This window comes from Peromyscus maniculatus, chromosome 6 (assembly GCF_049852395.1).
Source record: "Peromyscus maniculatus bairdii isolate BWxNUB_F1_BW_parent chromosome 6, HU_Pman_BW_mat_3.1, whole genome shotgun sequence".
Classification (NCBI taxonomy): domain Eukaryota; kingdom Metazoa; phylum Chordata; class Mammalia; order Rodentia; family Cricetidae; genus Peromyscus; species Peromyscus maniculatus.
Window position 1 is genome coordinate 96,598,298 of NC_134857.1, and position 17,358 is coordinate 96,615,655.

The 17,358-nt window shown below is 43.9% G+C and overlaps 2 pseudogenes across 1 annotated transcript; one reads left to right on the plus strand and one right to left on the minus strand.

Moving 5' to 3' along the window:
* Nucleotides 1-217: 217 nt before the first annotated feature.
* Nucleotides 218-1,374, minus strand: LOC102919081 (ribose-phosphate pyrophosphokinase 1 pseudogene; annotated as a pseudogene). Its single transcript, XR_013052322.1, has one exon. The product of XR_013052322.1 is annotated as a ribose-phosphate pyrophosphokinase 1 pseudogene (transcript).
* Nucleotides 1,375-9,041: 7,667 nt separating this feature from the next.
* Nucleotides 9,042-10,280, plus strand: LOC121830567 (small ribosomal subunit protein eS10 pseudogene; annotated as a pseudogene).
* Nucleotides 10,281-17,358: the final 7,078 nt, after the last annotated feature.

Consider the following 17,358-nt stretch of genomic DNA (forward strand, 5'->3'; position numbering starts at 1 on the left):
GCTCTAATTAAAGCTGCAAGGCTCACAAAATAACAAGAAAGCCAGGATGAAGCAATGCAAGTAGGACATCCTAGCAGTTAATCGCAGTCTGTCTTTTTCCAATTTAGGCTAAATTCTAATGTACCTAATGTGGGATGTAAAAGCTACACTGGAGCAAGCTGGGCCTTCTGCTGAACTCACCAAATACCGAGAAAAAAAAAAAGAGGGGTGGGCGTGGTTTTATTTTCAAAATGCTTCAGAATTTATTCTATTACAAAGGAACATGGCTGAACAGGTAAGAGACAGACTCTCCATTGTGGGTTCTCCTGATAGCTTCTGCAAGGATCATGGAGATATCAATCACCTGTATTTTGGAGCAGTGTTTCATCTTATCCTCCTGGGGTATGGTGTTGGTGACGACTACTGCTTCAAAACATGCGTTGTTGATACGGGAAATGGCTGGGCCAGAAAAGATTCCATGCGTCAAGATGGCATAAACTCTGGTGGCTCCAGCGGAGAGAAGCTTGTCAGCAGCATGACAGATGGTACCACAAGTATCAGCCATGTCATCCACCAGGATGGCCACCCGGCCCTTCACATCTCCGACTAGCACCATGCGGTCCACTTCATTGGCCTTCTTCCGTTCCTTGTGAATCAAGGCAAAATCCACATTCAATCGGTCTGCAATGGAGGTGACTCTCTTGGCTCCACCAGCGTCGGGTGAGACAATAGTACAATTTCTCCACTCAGATATATTCTCCTTTATCCACTTTAAGACAGCGGGCTCTGCATATAAATTGTCCACTGGGATATCAAAGAAGCCCTGGATTTGAGATGCATGTAGATCCATGGTGATAATATGATCTGCTCCTGCCACAGAGAGCATATTCGCAACAAGTTTAGCTGAGATGGGAGCCCGGCTCTTATCCTTCTTATCCTGGCGGGCGTAAGGGAAGCATGGGATGACTGCAGTCACCCGGCTGGCTGAAGCAATCTTGCAAGCATTAATCATGATCAAAAGCTCCATTAGATTGTCATTTATCTCACCACACCCACTCTGAACAATGTAGACATCTTCTCCACGTACACTTTCTCCAATTTCCACACAGGTCTCCTGGTTGCTGAATTTCTTAGTAACCACCTTGCCTAGCTCCAGGCCCAGGCGGTCGGCAACTTTCTGGGATAAGTCCTGGTGGGAGCTCCCGCTGAAGATTTTGATGTTCGGCATCTTGGGCAACTGCACAGACGCACTGCACAAACGCACTCTTTTCTCGGCGGTCACCGCAGCTGCGGAGTCTGGTCCCGAAGTCAGCCGGCAGCCCGAACACGCACAGCACCGCGTTGCTACTCCGCCATCTTCTAGTCTTAAGTTCCTGTTTCAGGGGCTCTCATCGCTCCTCCCCCAGGACCTTCGCTGTCGCTCTAGGAGTTGTGGAGGACTTGCTCTTTGTGGTACTAGATTAGGAACAGTGCTTTGCGAACGGAGGAGGAGAAACACTCCTTTTCCCCCATTCAAGGATCAGACAGAGGAAACCGCGAGTTGCCATAAAAGGAAATAAACTTGTTCTCACGCAGAGGAAAAAGTTCGAAACACAATCTCCTGGTGTCTGCTGCCACCATGTGGTCATGTACATTTGTTAACTTGAAACTTGGGTTTTCGTTATAAGGCTGGTCCTACGCCCAAAGAAGGAATAGATGAAGTACAGAGAATTTAAAGCTTGTTTTTTTTTTTTTTTTTTTTTTTTTTTTTTTTTTTTTTTTTAGCACAAGCTGGCCTCAGTTTGTCCCCTAAATCAACCTAGGCTCTCTGTACTCTCGGGCACACAAGTTGCCGCTATTAAATAAATACCTTTTCCCCCTCATGGTGCGCTGTCCTGAGGCAGGACTAAATCCATGCTTCCATGTCGGGGCCCCTCCTCCAGCTTGAGACAGAGAAACCCCCAGATAACTGCCTGTCATCCCTGACCTCTAATATTTATGGCTTGTGTAATCCCCCTTTCTCTTTACTTTGAACGTAGACGGTACCTGTGACTTGTCATTAGTAGAACAGGGCAGAGAGGATGGGTTGTCATTTCTGATTGTATCATGTGGTGTTTGTAATGTCCACATTACTACCAGGCTGTCTCAGTCTCTTTCTAGGCTTTCATATGTGACTAAGTAGCCATGCTTGGGGAAGCGGAGTGATAAGGAGCTGAGGGTGGTGATTGCTATCAGCCTGTAAGGGACGGAGCCATCAGGGCAGCAGGACACGGGCAGTCAGGTTTAGCTATCAACCATGTTAACTTGGAAGCAGATCATTCTCCAGTTGAGACCCAAGCCCTGGATAATATCTGGATTTCAGCCTCTCGAGGGAGTGTCCAGATTCTATAAAGGAAGAAAAAGTTGCTATTTTCTACCAGTAGGTGGATGAGGACCTTTACCCATAACAGAAAACCAGAACACAGATCTTTGGTTTTACCTATTACCTTTTTGTCTACAGGACTGCATCACGCAACTTAGTATGTGTTGCTCCTCATGGCTTACTCAGCCTGATTGATTTCTCCCTTCCCTTCCTTCCTTCCTTCCTTCCTTCCTTCCTTCCTTCCTTCCTTCCTTCCTTCCTTCCTTCCTCCCTCCCTTCCTCCCTCCCTCCCTCCCTTCTTCCTTCCCTGCCTGCCTCCCTGCCTGCCTCCCTCCCTCCCTTCCTCCCTCCCTCCCTCCCTGCCTCCCTCCTTCCTTCCCTTGGTTTTGTAGTTTTGGTGCCTGTCCTGGATCTTGCTCTGTGGACGAGGCTGGCCTCGAACTCACAGAGATCCGCCTGGTTCTGTCTCCTGAATGCTGGGATTAAAGATGTGTGCCATTGACACCCGGCTCAGCGTGTTTTTTTTTTTTTTTAAAAAAAAGATTTATTTATTATGTATACAAGTATTCTACCTGCATGTATGCACGCAGGCCAGATCTAACTACAGATAGTTGTGAGCCACCATGTGGTTGCTGGGAATTGAACTCGGGCCCTCTGGAAGAGCAGCTACTGCTCTTAACCTCTGAGCCATCTCTCAAGCCCCATCGGCCTGCTTTCTTATACATTGCAGGACCAGCCCCCATGAGTGACACTGCCCACAGCGATCTGGGTCCTCCCACATCAATTATTAATCAAGAAAATGACCTACAGATATGTGCACAGGACAGTCTGGTTGAGGCAATTCCCCAGCTGAAGTTCCCTCTTCCCAGATGACCCGACCTTGGGTCAAGTTCACTAAAAACTAACCAGCACAGAATGTTTTTAAATTAAATATGATCAACAAATAACCACTTGGTTTAGAATTGTTCTTGGCCTCCCATCAAGATTCTGGCACCAAATCGGCTTGCTGGGCTAGCTAGCTCCTTTAGGGCAAATCTTCTGTCAGGAGGTATCCCAGCTCCTTGTGTGTGTGGGTGGGGGACTGTATATGTAATTTACCAGCTAAGTTTAAACAGGCTGAAATCTAACCCAGCAGTTGACTAGACTTGAGTTGAGGTTGAGATCTCATCAGACACCTCAGCAGCTTGCCAAATGTGCTACATCATTGCAGCTGACCTCACCACGACTGACAGCAAGCCGCATTCTTCATTTTTAAAAGATGCTTCAGGCTGGGCATGTCGATTAGGAGTAGAATGTTTGTCCAGTATGTGAGAGGCCCAGAGTTCAAGTCCCAGCACCACCAAAGAAAAAATAAACAAATAAAAAGATGCTTTGTTCTTATGTTCTAAAGGGGCACCTGGGTAACATCGGAGTGGTGCTGAGAGGCAAAGCTGGGCACGGCAGTGCCATAGACAATCTGCTCAATCTCAGATACAACCGGGAGCTTTTAAGACAAAACAAAACAATAAAACTGCTCCCAAACTTAATGTATGCCACTGGGGAGGTAGTTGGTTTTTCAATGGCATGCTTCTGACAGATCATGCTGATAAATGTAAGGAAAGTAACCTAGAATGATTAGTTAATTATGGATTAGTCAAAACCATCTGCTGGGGCTGGCAGACGACCCTGCGGGTGAAGGAAATGACCTAAGACCTGAGGCCCACGTGGTGAGAGGAGCTAATGCCAGCACCTTGTCCTCTGACCATCGCATGTGCACTGAGACGTGCGTGTTCCCGTGTGTATGCACACTAAATAAGTGCTAAAAAATTTATTTTTATACCAAATACATCTTTTAATTGATTCTAGAGTTTATAAGGGATCATCACCAAGCTCTTCGGTTTTTAGATTTAATTTTATTCTTATTTATTTATTTATTTATTTATTTATTTATTTTATTTGGTTTTTCGAGACACGGTTTCTCTGTGTAGCTTTGCGCCTCTCCTGGAACTCACTTAGTAGTCCAGGCTAGCCTCGAACTCACAGAGATCCGCCTGGCTCTGCCTCCCAAGTGCTGGGATTAAAGGCGTGCTCCACCACCGCCCGGCTTATTTTTTTATTTTTATTTTTGGTTTTTCGAGACAGGGTTTCTCTGTGTAGTTTTGGCGCCTGTCCTGGATCTCGCTCTGTAGACCAGGTTGGCCTTGAACTCACTGAGATCTGCCTGGCTCTGCCTCCCGAGTGCTGGGATTAAAGGCATGTGCCGCCGCCTCTGCTTCCGCCCGCTGCCATCGTCCTGGCCTGTTTGTTTTTTAAGATATGGTCTCGCCAGGCAGTGGTGGCGGTGCACGCCTTTAATCCCAGCACTCGAGAGGCAGAGGCAGGAGGATCTATGTGAGTTCAAAGCCAGCCTGATCTCCAAAGCGAGTTCCAGGAAAGGCGCAAAGCTACACAGAGAAACCCTGTCTCGAAAAACCAAAAATAAAATAAAATAAAAAACTGAAGATCTGGGAGACAATTTCCATTCTAGATATAGAGCTTAGAACAAGTTTCAAAGCTCTCACGGCAGATGTTTACTATGTCTGCGGGATATAAGGGAGGAACACTTGAGCTAAAGCCCAGATTTGCAAACCGGACCAACAAGGCATGGCAGGAATATTCATGGAATACACACACACCCATGGCATATTGGATATGTAGCACAAACCAAGATCCTACCACTCATGACACTGAGCACCCCAGTGTCTTTTAGTTTACAGCAAAGTGGGGGTACATAAGGTAGGACTTGGGTAGATCTTTAGAACACCAAGACACACTTATTAAGCCAAAATTGTGGGAGCCAGGGGACAAAATGCAGCCACCGGAAGACCTAAGGTGTGTGAGTTTAAGGGGAGGAGCTGTTGGATTGAAACTGGAGAGGGGAAGAAGTGAACATCTGCTCAGCTGGAAACAGGAAAGAGATTCTGCTGCCGAAGGAGAAGTAGTGAGTTCTAGGAAAATGGAAAGATCTATGCCACAGATGCTTCTTCCTGGTTTCCATGACATCGCATTTGTGTCTTTAGAATTTGGTCTATGGGAGGCTACCGAATTACATTTATAAAACAGGCACTGTTGGGGTGCAGGGCGCAACAGAGAACATAATGATAAACCAGGAAGAAACTTTAGCTTGTTCTCCTTGGGACTGATCTGGGACCTTGGCTCTCTCCACCTGTCTGAGGATCCTGCTGGTGGCCCGCAAATCCCAGCATGGGTAACTAACTCTAGGCTTGCGCTGCCAATGAGCACATCCTCTATATGACTGGTTATGTCCAGGACTGGTCTGCAGCTTGGGGTTCTGTTAGGGGATCACCCATCTTTTGTTTGCATCTTTTAGTCTGCCCTAGTGGCTGTACTTAAAATTTCTCTATTTTGTGCCATCAGGAATGCTTAAAGTTCTCCCGCTGCTCTTGTGAAAAAAATTGATTGACGTTTTGGTATTTGGGAGCTAGCAGGAGGGCTTGGCTGTTTCTTTAAAGACAGTTATCTACTCAAGGTAAGGCTGGGTTAATGACAAACTGTTCTTTCACAATATGCCCTGTTAGACTTTCCATGGCCTCATTCTTAAGTTGCAACAGGCTCCTTAATCTTTCCACGGTTACAGGAAGCTTCTAGCACAAAGAAGGAAACCAAGAGAAAATGAAGCAATGATTCCTGAGGAAACAGAGAATTCACAGAGCAGAAAAATACAAAAACAAAACTCTGTAAACTCACAAAAATGTAGGAAACTATTGAATTTGTAAGTAAAGACAATAAGAAGCAGGCTATGATAAATGTCACAATGCATCTACAAAATGAAGACAGGCAACTAAAATTTTCAGAAAGAACTGTTCAAGGGACGCATTCTAAATTGATCCAATATATAGCAGAAAATCAGAAAACAATGAAAAACTGAACAGATTCTAAACTCTTCATAGAAGCAACTGACTGTTGTCTGGGTAATTGGGTGGGATGTATGTTTCTTCATTCACAGAAATAACCAGTGAGGGACCAAGATTAGTGATCAGATCATATAGAAGGGAATAGTTAGAGGGTGTAGCAGGAACTTAAAAAAATGTCCAAAGGCATTATATATATATATATATATATATATATATACATATATATGTACACACACACACACATACACACACACACACACACACACACACACACATATATATAAAATATCAGGGAAAGCATAACATTAAGGGAAGTGGAGCCCAGCGGTGGTGGTGCATGCCTTAATCCCAGTATTTGGGAAGTAGAAGCAGGTGGGTCTCTGTGAGTTCAAGGCCATCCTGGACTACAGAGCGAATTCCAGGACAGCCAGAGTTACACAGAGAAACCCTGTCTCAAAAGACAAAAGAGAGAGAGGGAGACAGAGAAAGAAAGAGAGAGAGAGAGAGAGAGAGAGAGAGAGAGAGAGAGAGAGAGAGAGAGAGAGAATGAGAATCACCATCAAAGGAACCAAAGAAGCCAGGCATGGTGGTACACCCTTTTAGTCATAGCACTCTGGAGGCAGAAACTGGCTATCATCTGTAGTGGGTACCTGTTCTACCTATGACCTTGTAGTACCAGCCCCTGGAGTGTGGCCTCGGGGCTACCCTTAAGACCTGACAGGTAAGAGCTCTCTTCTCTCCCTCCTGGGCTTGGATGGTGCAGACTGACTCAGGCAGCAGCGTGGGACAGGACCTCAGCCTTCCAGGACCCTGTGATGATTCACCTATTCTGTTTAGTGAGTTGTCTTTTTCAATTTATGTCCTAATAAATTCCTTATACCCCTTAAGCAGACTCCCTTGGATTTCTCGCTGTATCTGACCTCTCCAAAAAGTTTTATTTTCTCAGGATTATGGATAGATTGTAATAGGGTTGGGGGTGGAACAATAAAGTTTAGAGTTACTATTCTCTTTTGGAAAAGAAAAAAGGGGAATAGATAGGATAGGATATTAAGGTAGATTATTATATCTACTGGTAAACTAATTTAGCAAACTTAAATAATTTGCACTGATATGGATTCTTGTATATTGATACAAATGTAAACTATTTTTCTATTCCTATTTAAAATAATTTGTATATTGATACAAATTCAAAAGTATAATTGTCATATTGTACATATATTCCCACTCCTATTTGAAATATTTTGTATATTGATACAAATGTAAAATTATGTTTGTCATACTGTATGTATGTTCTACCTCTGTTTAGGATATTTTGCATATTGACATATATTAAGGATATTGTTGTCACATTGCACTATACATCTTTATCTCTGATTAATATATTTTGTATACTGTCACAAATTTGAGATCATTGTCCTTATACTGTACATTTGTTTACAGACTGTTTATCTTGATAATGTGACTCCTTAGTCTCTAGGTTATTTAGGTAGATAAGACTACAGATTAATAGTTACCCATGCTTGTCATAGCTATAGTTATATTAGTTAGGGTTTCCAGACTTACAGAAACAGATAGATAGGTAATCTTCAAACACTTCATAGAAAATATGGCATTTAAATGTTTTGATAAATTAGAATTCTGTTGACATGAGACATGATTGCTTCTGGCAGCACTGATCTACTCCTGAGAGAATGTTGGGCTTCAAAGACACTCCGTTTGGAAGTAATCTCTGTAACATGCCTTTACTTGTTGTCTGGACATTTTTGTATATTTAGTATATGTCTCTTGTTTGATGTTATTCTTGTTGGTTGTATTTCTATTTTGTTTATGTTATTACCTTTCCCTTCTCCTGGACAATACTTGATAATCATTCCTATTGTATATACTTTTGAATTAGGTTAGAACTTGCTTATTTAGACAAAAGTGGGAGATGTAGTGAATACCTTTCTACTCATGACCTTGAAGTACCAGCCCCTGGGGCATGGTCTTGGGGCTACCCTTAAGACCTGTCAGGCACATCAGCTAGTTCCCTTCTCTCCCTCGTGGGCTTGGATGGTGTGGACTGACTCAGGCAGCAAGAACAGTGTGGGACAGGACCTCAACTCTCCAGGAACCTGTGATGATTTGCCTACTCTGTTTAGTGAGTTGTCTTTTCCAATTTATGTGCTAATAAATTCCTTATAACCCTTAAGCAGACTTCCTTGGATTTCTCACTAAACTTCACTTTGAGTTAAAGGCCATTCTGATCCACATATGGAGTTCCAGGACAGCCAGAGATACATAAAAAGACCCTGTTTTCTTTTCCTTCCTCCCTCCCTCCCTCCCTCCCTCCCTCCCTCCCTCCCTCCCTCCCTCCCTCCCTCCCTTCCTTCCTTCCTTCCTTCCTTTCTTTCTTCTTTCCTTCCTTTTTAGAACTAAAGAAGCTAGAGAACTTTTTTTTTTCTATTCTGGGTTTGAAGCCCAGTGCTGGAACCCAGAGGAATCCAGAACAATCACTTTTTGTTTGTTTACAAGACAGGATCTCACAATGTAGTTCCAGCTGTCCTGGAACTCCAAATGTGGACCAGGCTAGCCTCAAACTGGGATTAAAGGTGTGTGCCACCATGCTCAGCCTGTATGTTTTATTTTGGTAAGAGCAGAAATCTGGACACAGTGACACACACAGAAAGAAGATAAAACAAAAACTCACAATAATAAGACATCTATAAGTCAAGTTCCCAGGCTGGATTGTGTGTACAAGATGCAAACTTCAGGGACTAGAGGGACGGCTCTGTGTCTAAGAGTGAGTACTTTAGGCAGGAGATACATAGGCAGGAAGTATATCAAGCATGTACGCCACCCCTTATTGGATGAAGGCAGGGGGTATGTAGCTTTGTGGGGTTTGCCTTTATAAGCACCTGACTAACGTAATTCACAGTTATCCTCTGGGAATCCCAGGTGTGGACCTGGCCAGTGTCCATCATCCTGGACAGTACTTACTAAAGCTTGCTTCAAATTTGGCTCAAAAGTTGTGGTAGTAGCTTTTCCAGAGCTGAGGATCGAACCCAGGGCCTTGCGCTTGCTGGGCAAGCACTCTACCATTGAGCTAAATCCCCAACCCCGGTAATAGCTTTATTCTTGACTGGTTGCATTAACATTTTGAGAACAACAGTGCCAATGTTTTTGGAATGTATCCTTCAAAATAGAGTGAAAGTATGTCTGACTAAGAAAAGTGTCTTTGGCTGATTTTGGTGGTACATTCTTTTAATCCGGCACTCAGGAGGTCAGTAGAGATAGATCAGCTTCACACAGTGAGTTCCAGGCCAGCCAGAACCACAAAATGAGACGCTATTTTTATTTTTAAATGGATCTTTGAGTTGTTTGTGGTGGTGCACATATACAATTCTACCACTTGAGAGACAGAGGTAAGAGAACCACAGCAAGTTCAAGGCCAGCCTGTCTGTGTATCAGGTTACTGACAAGCCAGAGCTCCTGGTGAGACTACTTCAAAATGAATAAGAGAAAAACAAAAACCAGCAGTATCTAATGGGATTGCCATCTACGAATTCCTTTTTAAGGAGAGTGCTGGTTGCCAAGATTAGTGTCCATATGCCCAGACAATCGGACCTGGCAGACAAGATGTGTCTTGTCTTTATGTGATGAAGGCCACACAGTCTCTCACATCTCAAGGATACCTGAAGGAGCAGTCTGCCTGGAAACATTTCTACTGGAGGGAACCCAGTATCTCAGAGATTATGTGATTATGTCCCCCTACCTCCTGAGATGGCACGCCTGCCGCCCTGTACATCAATCAGCTGCTGAGACTGCTCAAAGGTCCAGAGGGTGAGTGACCTGCAAGATTTACAAGAGGGGAGGTGGACCGAGACACCCACGGAAGGAGCACTGAGCCCCAGGGTGCTGACAAGGACATTGAGACTGGGGCTGACTCAGCAATGGAATTCTAGTTCAGAGGCAGCTTTGGTCCTGGACTTGGTCAGCCACCTCAGGGAAGGTGGAGACAATTGTTTTGTGTTAAATAAACTTAAAAGAAAAATGGGTAAATAAAAATAAAAACAATGTAACACGGTCTAAAGAGAAGCATTGTTTCCGAGTTTCTCTGGCTTCATCACGTTTCCCTGTTGGTCAGTATGGTGGTTTGAATGATATGCCACCCATGGTATCTAGGCATTCGGGTACTTGGTCTCCAGCTGGTGGCCCTGTTTGAGCAGGTTTAGAATGCGTGGCCTCGCTGGAGGAAGTGTGTCACTGGAGGTGGGCTTTGAGGTTTTAAAGCCTTGCACCATTCCCAACGCATCCTCTCTGCTTCGTGCTTACAGTTTGAAGATGTGAGCTGTCCGCATCTGGCTCCCCCTTGTCTGCTCGCTGCCATGCCTCCCTGGTGTGGTGATGAACTTTTCTCCCTCTCGAACTGTAAGCCCAAATAAACGCTGCCTTCTATGAGCTACCTTGTCCACGGTGTTTTGTAACAGCAACAGAAAAGTAACTAAGAAATGCAGAATGAAGAGAGAGAGCGAGCTCTGGTGGTGTTGCTTTGTTCTTAGACAGGTAAAGTTGTCAGTAATTCAGATCAAAAATTCACCTCGTGCTCTCCTCTAGAGTGTCATCATAAAGATATTTTCTCTTTTAAATTATGAAGATTTTAATAATAATCATAAAAGCTGCCAAATCTCTCAGCAATACTATAAAACAGTAAAGGTGACCAAGAGTGTTAGTTGCACAACTTCCTGGCACATAGTGATTTCTTCAGTGAGAAAAAAGGCTCTCCTAAAGTTTTCACGTAACTATGCATCATGGCCTCCCTTTGTTAGAAGTCTTTACTGAAAGGGGACTCTGAGGCACAGAGGTAAAGGAGCTGGCATGAAGTCAGATTACAGGATACACACATGAAGGACCCAGATATCTGTTGTTCCTTTACATCAATGTCTTAAAGAAACGTCTCTTTGGTTCAGAGATGACAGACAGCCCAGCATTCAGTCACGGCACAAATTTCCAAAGCCTGGATAACTGGTGAGGCCAGTCCTCAGCTCTGCTATTGGCTGATGGGAGGTAAGAGACTGGAACAAGGGTGAGTGACGAGAGGAGAGGCAAGATTGGGTCAGGATCAGAACAGGAACATAGAGTACGAAACCTGGCATGTTAGAAGTCGAAGCAGATTTGCCAAGGAAGAGTAAAACGAGACCAGTAGGAGTCTAACATAAAGCCCGTGGGTATGGGTGTGGGGTGGAATATCGGGCTGTAATTGTCAGGCTAAGGAACCCTTCCACCTCCTTGTCTGTGAGTCACGTGTGTTGATGTGGCCGCTGTGTCATAGTCTCGTGTTGCTTCTGTGAGTTCTACTGGGAGTGTTCCATCCCCGTCTGACTGGCTGGCCTAACAACTGGGACATCACTCACCGCTCTTTGGCTTTCTTTTTTCCTTTCTCAAGGGCTCTTCTTCATCATGCTTCCAAACTTGGGGACTAGGGAGGTGGTAGTGGGAAATACAAGGCTTGTATGAATCAAGCACGATGTTTCTGCACCCAGCTGTCTGTCTGTCCACTTATCTTTGTGTCTATTAAGGCATATGTGTGTGTATGTATATTTGGTAAGGGATATTTAGTTTTATCATTTACTTATTAGGCAATAAGTATTTATATATTTTTATTTTTTTGCTACTGATTAAGAGCAAGACGTGGGATTTCTTTAACATATATCTTTTCATTTCCATATTTATGAAATATTTGTTACAACAAATAGTTAAATGCTTACTGTACACTGACATTGTCTTCAATATAAAAGAAAACGAAGGAAAATAAAAAGGTTTCTAAGTTTTAGAGAATAACATGCAGGCATACCAAACAAAGAGTGAATGACATTTAAAATTTTTACTTATTTGTTATGTGTATCATAAAACACAGATAGAGATCAGAGGACAACTTTTAGGAGCTGGTGGGTCTCAAGAATCAAATTTAGTTTGCAAGGCCTGGTAGCTAATGTCTTTGCTCTCTGAGCCATCTCACAGGGCCAGGGAGATGACTTTGGAAGGGGACTCTGACTCATGGGTCCAGCAGTATTCAGTGTAGGAGCTGGGAAGGAACAGGTCATTCCAAGAAGGAGAAGCAGAGTGGTCATAGGTGGAATTCTTGGTGAGCTTATACATTTGAGGAGTTTCAAGCAGTTTAGTTTGCCTAAAGATAGAGAGAAGAGGAAAAGAGAACAGCTAAATGATCTCGAAGAAAAGACAGCTATAAAAACTGCCCTCGCCGGGCGGTGGTGGCGCACGCCTTTAATCCCAGCACTCGGGAGGCAGAGCCAGGTGGATCTCTGTGAGTTCGAGGCCAGCCTGGACTACCAAGTGAGTCCCACGAAAGGCGCAAAGCTACACAGAGAAACCCTGTCTCGAAAAACCAGAAAACAAAACAAAACAAAACAAAACTGCCCTCAAATGACCACAGGGGATGCCCATTCATTTGCAACTAACTAGATGTAGATTTAAATAACTTCACAGGGCCAGAGGAAGGGCATCCAGGGATCTGACCCTGGTGAGCTCTAGTTTATCTGACTGACTGATGGATGTGAAGCTTTGTGTGCTCCACAATTTGTATGTGCCTGATGTGAGTGAGGAAGGGAATGCAGTGTTTAGGTTAGAGTCAGATCTAGACGTTTACAAAATCTTTGTACTTCCTTTACTGGCCAGGTTTTTACACCCCACCCTGCCCGAACAAGGTTGGTTACCTCTGGCAGAAGACTTATTTCCTTCTTGAAGATAGTATAGAACGTGATAAATAAAATGAAAAAGGAAAAATAAAGAGTGTCATAGCGACTAAAGTGTGAGGGAGATCAGAAAAGCCAAGTAATGACTAGATGGAGAGAGAAAGGATGGACTTGTGAGCCCGGCTGACGATTCCTTGCTGCGGGCCACAGGAATATATCATAAGAACTCAGCTGGTTATGGCAAAGTCACTACCTGTGTTGTGCCCAGATCGTGACCCCCAGAGAGACCCACCAAAGACGAGCATGCCGGAATGCAAAAGCAAGGTTTAATTCTGGATATCCAAAAGCAATACAAGCCTAGGCAGGGACTTCGTCCAATACATCCAACGCAGTGGAGGCTGGAGGAAGCGCCCACCTGTCTGCAAGCTCAGTTTTTAAAGGGAAAAGTCACAAGGTTACATCATTTAGGGGTGCTAGTACAGGTACAATTCTGATTGGCTCGCTTCTAGGGACTTCTAGAAATTACTTCTAAGGGAGTGGTTGCCCGCCACCATTTCTCATTGGCTGCCCTCAGGTGGAGGCATTTCTGTGATCAGTTACCCTGGAAACCAGGGAGAGGACATTCCATAGTCTGGCAGGCATTACCTCGTGACTATCTTGTGGCTCTGTACTTTTACACTTCCTGGTTTCTGGAATCTGAACTGACTGGTCTCAGTAACTTCTGGCCTGTTCCAGTAACTTATGGCCTGTAGCTAAAAGGAGCAGTCTTAGGCCTTTAGTTTTGGGGTGAGAGCATTTTGGTCTTATTTTGGTTCCTCATTTCCCCCTTCTCATGTGCCTAATGGAACCCAATCATGGGTTTTGGACAGTTAGCTCCTAAGTATCCCTCTCTAATAATGGCCATGTATAGTTAGCCATCTTGTCTCTATGCCAGGGAGTTTTCTTTTGACCCAGCATTTCAGCCTTTTCTGAACAGGGAATATGGGTGATGTATTCTCTTCTGGAACTGCTTCGAGCTGGCATTGGGGCGCCGATGTCAGGGGGCCCCAAAAGGCTGAAAAGCTAGTCAGACTGGGCAAGGGGGCATTTGTCAGAAGCATGTAGCTGCCTGACCCCATAGGGACAGGGAAGAACCATGTTAGCTGGGCTGGTCCATGTCAGCTTTTAGCAAGTCTGGAGCTCACAGTCGTCTAGAGCACACAGTCATCTGGAACAGTGGAGTCAGCGACTAAAACCTGGAGGTGACTGCCAGCTGAGTAGAAATCTGTTGAGACAAATTTAAACTAGCAACAGAAGTTAAAATTTATGAACTTATTTGGAACCCTTAGGTCCATACCCTTAGTAATGGGAAAAGCAGTAGTCCCAAGACCAGAAGAGAGGAAAAATAACATCTTTAGGAATACTTATCTGGGGTCCTTTCAACCTCTGTGAAATGGGTCTAGGTTTTTATGGCTCTTTTGATCCTTTGAGGCCTACTTACAAAATGACATAAACAAAGCAGGTAATGGGTATCTGTAAAACAGCAGAAGTGGACTCATACCTTTGAGTCCCAACAAGAACTACAGATTTGGGTTAAAAGCTTGTGCATTTTCCTTCTGTCCAGAAAGCCAGGTATAAATTGGACAGAGATTTTTGGCCTGGTGAGATGTTGCTGGAGGGCTTCTCTCCAGGTTCCCCAAGCCCCGCAGTCCCACAATCCACTTATAAAATAATCACTCAGACGCTTGTATCACTTATAAACTGTATGGCCGTGGCAGGCTTCTTGCTAACTGTTCTTTTATCTTAAATTAACCCATTTTTATAAATCTATACCTTGCCACGTGGCTGGTGGCTTACCGGCGTCTTTACATCTTCTTATCCTGGCGGTAGCTGCAGTGTCTCTCTGCCTCAGCCTTCTGCTTCCCAGAATTCTCCTCTCTCCTTGTCCCACCTACTTCCTGCCTGGCCACTGGCCAACCAGTGTTTTATTTATTGACCAATCAGAGCAATTTGACATATAGACCGTCCCACAGCACTTCCCCTTTCTTTTTTTTAAAAGGAAGGTTTTAACTTTTACACATCTCCAAAGTCAGCTTGGTATATTTGGGAATTTGGGCGTAGCTTCTCTTACTACTTCCTGCTGGAGGGGGGCGCTGTATCTTATGGGGACACAAAGAAAATTTTAGGATCATGGAATAGTCCGTGAGGCTGTATTGTCTGAGCCAGTTGCCTTGAAACGATTCTGGATGTTGGATCATCTGGGCCATGGTGTCATCAGAGACCTTTCAGGTGGTCTTGGCTGGTCAAACCTGATGTATCTTAATCTGGAACAAATCCATAGCCTCTGGCTTTCTGTAGAAACAAAAGCAGAGCCTTTTTTCCAAAGCAACATATCCTTACATCCAAATTTTGAAGTTAAGGTACCTTTAAAATACACATTTTGGCATAACTCAACAGCTTTTGCAATCAAATGTTTTTCTTCAGTTACAAATATCAAAGAGAACATAATCCAGATTCTCTGTGTGGTAGCCATCTGTATGTGGCTTATTTTTTATATTACCTTGAGCCTATTGCTTCAAACTGCAGCCTTCTAAGCCTGAAACGGCGCTGTGGCTGCTGGCTCCGCCCACTTCAGCTTCCCAAAATGGCAGTGGTACGTTTTCCACCAGCTCTGGGAGCCATCGTGGGTCTGTGCTTTTATCCAAGCAGCATGTAGCCCAGAAACCTCTTTTTGTTTTGTACTAGTAAAGGTTAAATCCACCATGCAGCTTAATGTGCCACTTGCAAAGGCCTCATTCCCGCCATACTGCAGATCAAGCTCGCACGCTAGGAACCCGCCAGTAGCTCAAACTGGCAGGCTGCCGCTCCTTTGAGAGAGACAATTAGGAAGCTGTTTTTAGCTCCATTTTAGAATCTTTTCTCAGGTTTTAGGTAGAAACTCTTGCCCCACGTTGGGCGCCATTTGTTGCTGGAGGGCTTCTCTCCAGGTTCCCCAAGCCCCGCAGTCCCACAATCCACTTATAAAATAATCACTCAGACGCTTGTATCACTTATAAACTGTATGGCCGTGGCAGGCTTCTTGCTAACTGTTCTTTTATCTTAAATTAACCCATTTTTATAAATCTATACCTTGCCACGTGGCTGGTGGCTTACCGGCGTCTTTACATCTTCTTATCCTGGCGGTAGCTGCAGTGTCTCTCTGCCTCAGCCTTCTGCTTCCCAGAATTCTCCTCTCTCCTTGTCCCACCTACTTCCTGCCTGGCCACTGGCCAACCAGTGTTTTATTTATTGACCAATCAGAGCAATTTGACATATAGACCGTCCCACAGCAGTGAGAGGCACTTTTAGGTTTACATTTATACATATTTAGATGACATCTAAAACAAATCCAAAATATTGAGCTTGTGACTGAACAGTAAGTAGTCATTGCTCTACCAGCTCATCAGGACTCCTAAACGTTAAGCTCTGAACCATAGAACAGGAGAGTAATCTGAAACTTATCTCATTTTGGACTCATATCTGAACCTTTATGACTTACTTAAACTTTTATATCTTAGAACATTTTCCTAAAGGTGAGCTAACAAGCTAGCTATGGCCTTGCAGAAGGATCTGGTTGATGCTGCCATGCTGACAAAGTTAGAGCTAGCCCAGCCATCAGTACTATCAGAAATCTGAGAAGGATAAACTATATCTGAGTGCAGACCAAGAAGCTTCCAATCCTATAAATTACAGGGATCAATCCCTACCCAGGTCTCCATATGTTGGAGGCACCAGTCAGAACAGCATCAATCTTCTTCCGCCATCAGGTCCATAAGGCAGAGTATTTTTCCTGTGGAATCGGGACATGGAAGACTGACCTTGATCACGCAAAAGGGTGCAATCAATTCCAGTGTCCTATTGCTTGTCCACAGTCTGGGCTGGGTCCTGGCGGCAGGCGTTGCATTGGGGCATCTTGCCCTGTGGTCATATTTCAGGTAGAGACGTTGTGGTGCCTTGTACGTAATCTTCTTTGGAGACCTTGGGTCACTGCTAGGATCTGGAAGCCTGTCTGATATAGTAAGCTTTTAGATCAACATTTAAATGCCATATTCTGCAGATCTCTGAAGTATGAGGGCTGTCCAGGTATATCTGAATAGACAAACTTTGTTTCTAATTACTTGTTCCAAGCTCAACCCTAAAAACATATGCAAGAGACTGAGTAAATGAGTAAACTTACATCAGTACTTACTTACCCTGACTACAATTAAAAAACTTGATTACTTATGACTGATTATTTATGTTCTCTAACAATCTACAAAAGTAGCCTAAAAACAATGCTTTTAAGTTGAAGCTCTTCTAGCATCAAATACAGGTTCAGTAAAGAAACCAAAACAAAATATCATTATACAACATTCTTAAGCCTGAACGTACCTTGGGTAAGAAGAAACATTTTTTTAAGCCATTGGTTTTTAACTATAAAAACTGTTCTTAAAAG